The 10,564-nt window shown below is 31.0% G+C and overlaps 1 pseudogene; it reads left to right on the top strand.

Moving 5' to 3' along the window:
- Nucleotides 1–1,862: 1,862 nt before the first annotated feature.
- On the top strand, nt 1,863–1,981 carry LOC118607213 (annotated as a pseudogene).
- The last annotated feature ends 8,583 nt before the right edge of the window (nt 1,982–10,564 follow it).

The raw sequence follows: 10,564 nt of genomic DNA, 5'->3' as shown, positions 1-10,564 counted from the left end.
TCCTTTACTATTAAACACATCTCTGAATAGGTTCATTTATTTACATTCAATATTTCTTTTACACATGCACCAAGAAAGTACTGTATTCTGAGGTAAAAAAAATAAAATAAAAAACCTCTAAAAATAAAATATTATAACAACATATAATTGCTTATTGCTTCCTACTCGTTAAGTAATACAGGTGGAACCCTGAATGGTTATGGAAGCTCACACTAAATCCCCTTTGGGAAATCTGAAATGAGAGAAAGAGAATGTTGGCATGCATTAGAAAACCTAGAGAAATGCTATAAAACCTCCTTACATTTCTCTTTTTTCCTACATCCACACTTACTAAAAAGCAAGAGTATCACCCAGCAAATTTCTGTAAGATTTTAGTCATATTATTTTTGCAACACCACATATTAAGAAAACTCATTTTGTCTTTCATTTGGGGATCTCTGAAAATTTCAACTGACTCCATATCTATAGTTATGCTGATGAACAGCTTCTAAAATGAAAATATGTATATTTGTATAATCAAGGAAGCTGAAAAAAGCCTCATTCTGAGGGAACTCATGAGGCACTGATATGTATCAAAAAATGTCTATTCCTATCAACAAAAATAATTATTTTATATTAAAACTTCCTTTTTCAGACATAGATGTCTTTTTTGATAGCTATGAATGTTTTATTTCTTTAATTTTTTTAATATCAACAAAATAATTTAGCAATTAGACATTTATTCTATCATCTATCTATGGATCGATTATATATCATCTATCTCTCTATTTGTCTATCTATCTACCCATCACCTATAATCTATCTATCAACCTATCTAATCTCCAAAAGCAGAAGCCCTGTCTAATTGTAAACTGATATAGAGACAAATATGCTGCATCCAACTGACAAGCGGAGCAGAGAGGAAGTTAATACAGAGAACCAATGGAAAGATCAGATTGTTTTATTTTCCAAATCATCTGCTGAGGATGAGAAAGACCTTTGCCCTCAATTTAAAACTAAACATTCAAGACTTTCCATAACAATGCCAGCCAATAATAACATGGCATGTCTTCGACATAATCTATATCTCTTCCAAATAGTCTATGCATTAACACTCTTGCATCTTCATCCCATTGCATCAATGACCTCCTCTTCTGTTGCATGTTCTTCCCCTTTGTACTTCCTTCCACTCACTTGGTTTATGTTTCCAAAAGCTATTTAAATAGTGAACCACTGTGAACTTATATAGCCACAAAAATTGCTACAAATATAGTGTAAGTGGACCTAAGTAAAATAGAAAATAGCAATAACGATGTCATGAAATATTCAGATTTGATGATGTCCACAAAATAGAGGTAATTATTTGTCCAGTTTAAATGCACTATAGTTACTCTGGCTTTTTTACTGCTGAATTTGCTTTAACTAGTAAAGTAAAAAAGAAATAAAAGACTTATTTTAGTTGAAAAATTCAATTAAGCCTCTCATTTCAATCAATAATAGCCCTACACATTTTTAAATGAACAAAAGCTTAATGTTTTAAGTGTGGAATATCTTCTGTGAACACACACACACACACACACACACACACACACACACACAAAGTTGTATTAACTTAAGAAAAATGCAAAATCACTAAAATGGAATAAGACATTCTTAAGTGAATGTAACCTTTCTAATACAGTACAATACATTCTTATAAAAGACAGGCTCACAGTTTAGATCCCTGATCAGAAATATGAAAATCAGAAAGCTTTAAAGAAGAATTTGTCTTCTTTCAGGGTAGAAAATGCTTTAAGAAACTACCTCAAAGGCAAATGATGCTGTCTCCCCCCAAAAAAATTCTTGGCAAAAATGGGGAAGGTAGCTGACTTGAAAATGTTTCTGTCTATAGCCATATCACCCTGAACACACCTGATCCCATGTGACCTCGGAAGCTAAGCAGGGTCAGGCCTGGTTAGTACTGGTATGGCAGACCACCTAGGAAGACCAGATGCTGTAGGCATAATAATAATAATAATAATAATAATAATAATAATAATATTTTTTTAAAAAAGAAAATGTTTCTGCATGTTATTAGAAAAATGCACATGACTTCCTTTGTGAAAACTATTTCTTGAGTTTTGTGAGGGTTTTTTACATAGAACCAAATAAATTCCCAATATGTATTTACTACTTCTAAGACATTCAGTTATGTGACTTAATCACTATGAATGTCTTCACTATTAATTGGATAAAATAATGCATTTCTTAAAAAAGAGATCATAGGATTAGATAGGCTTTTTAAGTCCTTAGCACAGAGTCTAGCACATACTACAGTCAATAAGAGGCACCTTATTATTGTAAAAGATTTAAAAAATAATTTTTTTAGAGGAGGAATTTTGGAAGAAATGACCTTTTTCTACAAAATGTAGTTGCATTTTTTCTAATGATTTGAGCAGTGTCACATGTGAAAAGTAACCTGTCATACAATGATGAGAGAAGAAGAGAAGAGAAGAGAAGAGAAGAGAAGAGAAGAGAAGAGAAGAGAAGAGAAGAGAAGAGAAGAGAAGAGAGAAAGAGAGAGAGAGAGAGAGAGAATATGAATATGGAGGCCAAAAAAAAATTTTAGTAAGATAGTAATGATAAATGGCCAACAAAAGATTTTGACCTAGAGGTAAGTTCATGAATATTTTACTGGAAAGACATTTTGTTAGCCAAATAATTATGAATTCATTCTTCCCTTGGATTACAAAAATTGATAGTTTTCGGCTTAAAAGAATTAGAATATTAATATGAAACGCATGCTTTGAGGATTAACTACCAAAGTTGCTACTAATTATTGAAATTAATCAGTGATTAAAGGACTATGAAGATTTCTCTACCAAAAAATTTAGCTTTAAAAGGATAAACTGCTAAGAAGTTTGTGATGATGATTATTTAATAAAGAGTATTTACAGCATTGTGAAAGTTCATTTTTACTTTAGTTCAAAAACAAAGAAAAGCATTTTAACATCAAAGTTACTTTATTATCATGAAAATCAGGCCTTTGACGAATTTTTAAAATTACCTTCTGGTAATTTCATACATATTCATGTGTGTGTGTGTGTGTGTGTGTGTGTGTGTGTGTGTGTACAATTGTGTGTGTGCATAGGAATTCAAAATAATACCCAATCTATCCAGCCTCAAATAGTTATTAAATAAATGTTGTTGCCAGTTGTTAATTTCATTTATTATCTTAGTCAAGAAAATTTTATTCCTGCAACAACATTTGTTTGACAATTTTTGCTTCTGTGCACAAGAAAGTAACCTATAGAAATTTCGTTTCTGCTAAATAAAGGTTATTGCATGGCTTTTTTATGCTTTCATTTAGAAAATGTATTAGCATTTTCTTAACTATTGTGAGACTCTAAGACATTGAGTTATGTGACATATAAAAATATATACCTATATATTATGGTCATGTTTTTATTTTAAATATACTTTTAAATTACTATTCCTGACTAAATTAAACAAATCTTACAACAAGTTGATTAATTACAAATGTTTTGTTCATACAAAAATTAATGAATTCCTCCTTCTAATGTTCTACATTAAGCTTAAAGTATAGTATTACTTATTTCAATTTTTCGAGCAAAAAAAATATGTCTTGGCATTTTTCTTTCTTTGTACCTTTGAATTTGAATGGCAAGTATTTAAAGTTTAGGTTTTTATTTTCTTTTGTTTTGTTTTCATTGTATTTTTTTGCTTTAAGGTTAATGTACGGGGGAATTAGAGGGGAGTAAGAAATAAAAGAAACACATACACACACAAACAACAAAAAAAACCATCATCGTATATAAAACAATATGAATGCTACAATTCCCAAATACAAACTTTGTAGGATAACCTAGACCTTGATGACATTGCTAATGAAGGTTGACACATTACTCCTTAGACCTTGAGCAGGCTCTATATTTTCCCCAAAGAAAGTTACATAGACTTGAAAGATATAGCCATTGATCTTTGAATATAACCATAAAATATAAGGGTGATGATTAGGTCCTTAAAAGAATTCAAGAACAGAAAAGATGTTAAACGTTCTAGAACACAAGTAGAATTAGAGAAGAGAGAAGTAAAAGGTTGCAGTGAAATTTTAAGTGTTCACCATTAGTGTTTCTCAAATTTTACTGTGCATTAAAATCACTTGTAGGACTTATTGAAACATAGACTTCTGGATCCCAAACACAGTGTTTCTGATTCAATAGCTAAACTGTGGGGGCCACAAATGTACATTTCTAAAAATGTCTAAGTAATAACAATATGCTTGATTTTAGGGCTCACGGTTAAAGAAATACAGATCTCTATAAACTAACCTATTTATACAGAAAGAACTCTCCAAACAAAGCTGGATAGAGGAAAAAAAGACAGGAAGACACGTGCATGCACACACATACTATGATTATTGAGAAGGTATTGTGGAAAGACATTTTCAAAAAAAAAAAAAAATTAACAAGGATTCAATTGTAGTTCTATTCAGAAAAAAGACCAAAAAAATTTTTTACAAAATGCTTAAACAGAAAAAGAATCAAAGAATAAAATAAAAAATCAGATTAAAAACCACATAACAATTGCAGTTTTTATGTTCTAAAATATATTACAGACAAAGTGAACAACTAAAAGAAAACCCTGAAAGAAGTGATTGGAAGATTCAAAATAGAACTGAAAAGATTATAAGCCAAAGATGTTGATAACTTAGCTAGTAGAGCTGAAAGGGTAACTAGAAAAGAAAAAAAAAAAAATGAAATAAAGAGATATTAAAAACAAGAAAAATAAAATGAATAATCTGAAAATATAGGTAAATATTAGCTAGATCTGATGAAAATACACACAGAATGGACAGAAGATAGAAGCATAAAGGATAAATTGAAGACAAACATAGACAAAAATTTAGTTCATAATAAACATAACAAAGAAAATATACTCAAATATATAAGAAAACTTTCCTGATATTAAAGAAATAAAATCATATTGAAAAAAAGGCTTAATGCCATGTGCAGAATATGTGCTGAAGGAACTAAAAATCCACATGCAAAAAGAAAATATTATTAGAAGAAAATGCATGAGAATAAAGAACCTATAGAAAAATATTTTAAAACTAGACCCAAAAGGCATAAATCATAATGAAAAGGGATCATATATTGAGCAATGCCAAAGTAAAACTTCTGAATGAGAAAGAGTGAGGTTTCATGTTGAATGAGAGGCTGAATCATTTTGAGGCCCCCTCAAAAAGGAAAATGCTAAAATATATACATATATTTGTTTTTTGTTTCTGGAGCAAAACATCTTGTCCTTTAGTTTAATAAAAATTTTAAATGTTTTATGCATTATTTCTACATTTTTGCAAAAGTGTTGGGAAGATTATATAAAATTACCCCTGGATGTTCACTGAAATTATGCTACAATACTGTATGCACAGTAAAATTCTAACTATGTAATATAAAATTTATTACATAAATTTTAAAACATTAGAAGAAATTAACTAAAATGTACATGATGATTATCTTTTTGGTTGTTATGAGTTATAGTCTTTCCTTTAATGTCTAAATTACCACAATTCTAATCAAAGTCTCACGGATTTTATTTTGAGTGTGTGTTACATCAACAGCTTTATGAAGGTTCACTTTACAGATGAAAAACCATGTCTTTAACTATGTGAACCTACTCTGCGGATGACAACTGACAGCACTGGAAGAAGCCATCTATCTATACATTATCGCTGGCTAATAAAAATAGTTCAGTTAACAAAATCTCTTTAATAGCCATCTCTGTTCTGAGTAACGTCCAAAAAGAAGAGTCTATTCTTTTTTATGCCAGATAATCAAATAATATGCTGTGTTGGGAAAAAGCTGACTGAAGTTAAGAACTAAATCTGGAGTCAAGAGCCTAACTTTAGCAATACTACATTTGTGATTTGTGGCATGTTAATTAACTTCATTAAGCTTCAGTTGTCAGATTCTGAAACGTGAATGATAGTAATAATAATTGCACAAGGTTGCTGTGGTAAGTGAATGAGACCATTATGTAGATTTGTTTCAATATATGCTACACATTTTCTTAATACATACAATATTACTGGAAAGGAAGCAGATACTGGGGAGCAACAGTTTGAGGCAGCAGAAGCCACGAGTAAACCAAGACTTGGGTTAGAGAAAGTTATCTGTAGGTATTAGAAACAGTGGAAGACTCATGATTTTGGTAGGCCCATACATAATGGTTAACTTAGAGAATCGGGAGCACCTTATCTTTTGCAAAAATGAAAGACATCCTGACCATTTTGTCTGATGTCTGTTCTGTCCTGATCTACATTCTGTAACCATAATAATTTGCTGTGTGTCTTGATACATTTCTATTTTTTCAATACTTTCCATGTATGCACACAATAAGTCTCCATTAATTAAGGCAGTTAGGCACATCTCTGCCTTCTAAACATAGTCCGCAGTCGCTGTTCCTTCTGAGACTCATTTAGATATCATATTCTATTGGACATTCTTATCTACATTTTACTTCAATATTTCCTAAAGTCTTATTCCAGGTACTTATGCACCAAGACCCCTGTAGTGTTAGTCTGAAATGAGGATACCTGAGGTCACACTTCTATATATAAAAGAAAACCTCTGGGATTGAACCTTAGAGTCTAACTGTTCTAATTTTCTATTTGCAGAAAACTCAATACTAAATCATATTAGGGTTTATATTTTTTTCTTTTCTTCAATCCTTAATCAGTGATTTCCTACCAGCCATTTAGAGTAATTTGATTCAGTTTCTAAGAAATCTGAATTTTAATAATCAAAAATTCATAGAGCTTTCTATGGATCATACTTGGAAGTAATGCTTTAATGTCATTCTCTATATTAACTATCTGATAACATAGCATCTTGAATTTTTATTTAGAAGTTTTAGATGATTACATTTTTCACATATTTTTTTCAACCAAGACAAAATGGAATGTTGGGTCACAGTCTTAAGCCTTTTTTGTATAATCTATAGAGACCAATGAAGTGCAATTTATACTATGGACTGCATAAAAGCAGTAATTGATAAAGGATTCCAAGATTGCTAACCCTCTTGGAAAGGAGGAAAATAGTCTGCCCCCATGAGTTTTATCTGATAAATTCCTGAACACACAGTTAGCATAATGAAACTTCTCTATGTTAAATATCTAATCTAAAACTTTCAGTAAGAGATATATAAGGGTTTGTACATGTGCCCTAAACATATAGAGGTAGGAAAAAAAAGATGAATATAAGGTAATGGTTTCTAATAAGTATCCCATGTACGACCTTTATTATGTTATCTTGCATAACAAATAACATAGATATTCGCTGTTCATAGAAGGTGGTTTCAAATGTTCTCTCACTTGCCTCAAGGGCTGATACTGTATATTTAGTGATTTATTAGTGTACATTTGTCCATATCGCACACACAAAAAAATGTATATTCAACTCAGTCTGAACATACTGAAAAGAATTTTAGCAAGTGGAAGGGTTACTATTTCATCACCAGTGTTTAAGTTTTGTCAAGAAAAAAATTATTTGATTGACATTATGTCTCTGGTATTTATTTTGTTTTATTTATTTAAAACAAAATCCCTCAAACCATGTTCATTCTGCTCCAATGTAATACATTTCATATATTATTTGACTGAAATTAAAACACCACATTTTATTTGAATGACAACTGAATGACATGTGCTAAGTGTCTTCAGGGGAAAATTGTTTAACAAAAACATATTTTGAAATTTCCTATTGAATCAGTCATGATTTCTAACACTAAAATTTTCATAGGAATGAAAGATGAATGAGATGGTGATAAAAGCAAATAGTTTTTATGATATTATGGAGTTTTGCCTTGTTTTGTACCATGTTTGACAAACAGCGACATCTGTCTAAAATCTGTCAATATGATGGATAGGAAGCATAAATCACATTATCTTATGTCAACACTCTTCTCAGAACAATATTTTAACAAATTCAGTGGTATGTCATGAACATGACCCTTGAGAATAATAAGGAGAGAATGTATAACATTCAGCTGGATCCTATTTACATAGTTATTTTTAACCTCTTTTGACTTAGAAAACCTTAATTTCCAAAAAAGATCTCAAAGATATAAACTATACCCCCTACAGTTTGAGAGCTGTTAACATACCAAAATGAAATTTTAAGCATATATGCTATTTGAAAGTGTATACTGACAATAATATTTCTAGTGAAATCATATTCTTTTTTTGTGTGTGTGAAATCACCTTCTAAAGCTAATGAAATGAAAGCATTCAATGCATAACTTTGGAGTTTTGGCTAAAATTTATTTAAATGAATTTATAAAAAGCTCATGCAATTGTAATATCATATGGAACCCAGTTTTAGAACTAATGATTTCTAGTAATTTATAAAGTGTTGCAAAACATCAGAAACCTGACTACTGAGAAGCATCACTTTGGTTAATTGAATTTTTTTTTTTAAATTTTTAACTGCTTAACCTTACCAGTGTTTGTAAATACATTAAACATATGCTAAATGTGTTTGGTGAAAACATTTCTCTTAGGATGGGATGACCTGCTCCTGTCTGGGACATTAAAAGAGTCAATCCTATACTATTCTTTTGTTAGAAGAGACATAGTCTCCCAGTCCCCCTAATAAACTTTTTTTTTTTTTTTACAACATTGAGTAAATCAATTGAATTGTCTGCCTGCCAACAAAGAACCACCTTATCGAGTGGAGTTTCTTCCTATTGCTTCTGAGTGTCTTCCAATTATCCTGGAGCAGAGATTAGCATGGCATGCTCCTCTAATAGTTGTTCCGTCTAAAGGAAATTAGCCTCAGTTCTCATGGCACAAAATGAAGTGATATTCTGATACCTTTAATGACATTATAATGAATGGAACCACTGCAAATTTTAAGGTAGGCAGTGAAGAATTATTATTGTTATTTTTATCTTTTTTCATTCGTTACTAAATCACCTTACTTAAAACATTTGCCGGAAAGAAAACTAAAAGTCCGCTTCACTAAGCACTGTGTAGTTTTGACAGTATTCTGCCTAATCACTCATGCAAAGAAAAACCTTTGTTTTCAGTGAGTGTGATCACACCAAGTAATTTAGACATTCAAACTCTATTTTACCTCACAGTACTTGTCTATTTATTTAACCTTGATAATTATTCCAGTTTTTTACTGAAGCTGACTATACACGTGTCCATTTGAAGAAAATAATTTGATTAAATTTAGTAACATGATAACTAACATATAACTAAAATACAGTTTGGATTCAACAAAGACATATAAACTTTATTTTATATTTTTTCTTCTATGATAGGTATTTATATTCCTTGCCACTGTTTTCATTTCTAAAATCACAACATAGGAAAGGTTATAGAAGTAGATAAAGATTAATTACACGTCTCATAAAAAAAAATCCTGATTTGACAATAATTCTAACAGTCCTCATAGTTTTGCCTAAGAATGGCAAGTGACTCAGACAAACTACCAGGCCAATCTAGAATTCCCAAGACAAGACATATATTAGGTCAGGTAGGACAAGCCTCTATGATGAATTGGCTATTACTCTGAGATAAATGCAACTATGGTTTCAAGTGAGTCTATGTTCCCTTGATGTTCTTATTGAAATTCCCAATAAGGCTGAAGTCACTTATTGAACCATAAAGGTGGCAATAACCTTGGATATAAAAAAAAAAGCAAGATATTGAGAGACACGATAATAGGAATAGGGCAATCTGCATAACTTGAACCAATTTATTCCCAAGATAAATAAGAATCAAGGAAAATTTGGATTTAATTTATAAAAATAAAACCATCATGTTCTTTCAAAATGGTCTTCTTGAGCTCCTTATGAATACATAGAGTAAAGGATAAATAAATATAAATAAAGACAATATTATTTACTAATAACCATGAGGAGAATCATATGGACAGCTCATTTTTACTGTGTAGAAAGCAATTTAAAAGGGAAAGTAAGTTATTTTTAAATGAAAGCAATATAAATATCATTATTTATGTCTCACTCCCCATACCTCATTGCTCGCCACCCTCTTAAAATCTGAAGAACATCCATTATAGAGTTACAAGAGGAACGGCACCATTTTTAATGTGGAAATAAAGTCAGAGAAAACATACACTACCCTCAATTTTCTTAAATGACTCACTGGTTAAGGGCAACAAGAGAGGAAGCTATGCTGTGACCTACTTGATAGGTTTGTCTAATGTCTCCCTGCCTTCTCTGAACATAATGTCCAGGTGACTGGCCATCTTTAGTAACTGCCTGCCTCAACAGCCACTGAACAAGAGTGTAAGGAGCTTATTCAGTATTGTAGAAATCATCACTAGAGCTAGAATCTTGAATCAAGATAATGACACATCTTAAACAGTTTCTAGTACATATCTTAATTTCAACTGTTAGGTAAATATGGCAACAGTATGTTTCTCGGCCATCTAAATTGTTTCAAAAAAATGTTTCTAGGTTGAGTTAATGCAGAATTAGAAAGAAAGGAGGTCCTTCCTTTATTTTTATTTCTTGGTGGCATGGGGAAATCAATTAATGATGCAACTTTATA

The sequence above is a fragment of the Rousettus aegyptiacus genome, unplaced genomic scaffold, assembly GCF_014176215.1.
Source record: "Rousettus aegyptiacus isolate mRouAeg1 unplaced genomic scaffold, mRouAeg1.p scaffold_m13_p_8, whole genome shotgun sequence".
Lineage (NCBI taxonomy): Eukaryota > Metazoa > Chordata > Mammalia > Chiroptera > Pteropodidae > Rousettus > Rousettus aegyptiacus.
The sequence above is the reverse complement of the archived record's forward strand: the minus strand, read 5'-3'. Positions and strand labels throughout refer to the sequence as shown.